The sequence below is a fragment of the Meleagris gallopavo genome, chromosome Z (genome assembly GCF_000146605.3).
Source record: "Meleagris gallopavo isolate NT-WF06-2002-E0010 breed Aviagen turkey brand Nicholas breeding stock chromosome Z, Turkey_5.1, whole genome shotgun sequence".
NCBI lineage: Eukaryota > Metazoa > Chordata > Aves > Galliformes > Phasianidae > Meleagris > Meleagris gallopavo.
Window position 1 is genome coordinate 68,411,891 of NC_015041.2, and position 1,042 is coordinate 68,412,932.

Genomic DNA, 1,042 nt, shown 5'->3' on the forward strand with positions numbered 1-1,042 from the left:
GAGGATTGGAGGCTTGCAGATGCAACTCCCATCTACAAGAAGGGTTGTAGAGAGGATTTGAGGAACTGCAGGCCCATCAGCCTGACTTGGTTCCAAGAAAGGTTATGGAGCAGATTATCTCGAGGAAGATCACACAGCATGTGCAGGGCAACTGGGGAATCAGGCTCTGCCACCATGGGTTCATGAAAGGCAAATCCTGCTCGACCAATCTGATCTCCTATGATGGCCTGACCCACCCGGTGGATGAGGAAAAGGCTGTGGGTAGTCTGCAGAGACTTCAGCAATGCCTTTGACAGGCAATGCCTCCAACAGTATTCCCATAGAAAAGCTAGCTGTGGATTGGTCAGGTGCATTCTTAGCTAACTCAAGAACTGGCTAGATGGCTGGGCCCAAAGTGTGGTGGTGAATGGAGTTAGGTCCAGCTGGAGACTGGTCATTAGTGGTGTTCCCCAGGGGCTGGTACTGGGGCCTGTCCAGTGTCTTTATTGATTACCCGGATGAAGGCATGGAGTGCACCTTCACTAAATTTGCAGATGACACCAAGTTGGGAGGAAGCGTGGGTCTGCCTGGGGGAAGGAAGGCCCTCCAGAGGGATCTGGACAGGCTGGCTAGCTGGGCTGAGGCCAGTGGGATGAAGTTCAGCAAGACAAAATGCCAGGTCCTGCACTTCGCCCACAACAACCCCGGCAACACTACAGGCTTGGGCAGAGTAGCTGGAAGACTGTGCAGAGGAAATGGACCTGGGGATGTTGGTCAACATTTGGCTGAAAGTGAGCCAGCAGTGTCCCCAGGTGGCCGAGAATGGCATCCAGGCTTGTATCAGAAACAGTGCAGCCAGTAGAGCTGGGAGGTGATCGTCCCTCTGTACTCAGCCCTGGTGAGACTGCACCTTGAATATTGTGTTCAGTTTGGGCCCCTCGCTGCAGGAAAGACATCAAGTCATAAAATCATAGGATGGTTTGGACTGGAAGGGACATTTATGATCACCCAGTTCCAAGCCCCTGCTGCAGGCAGGGACACCTCCCTCTAGCCCAGGTTTCTC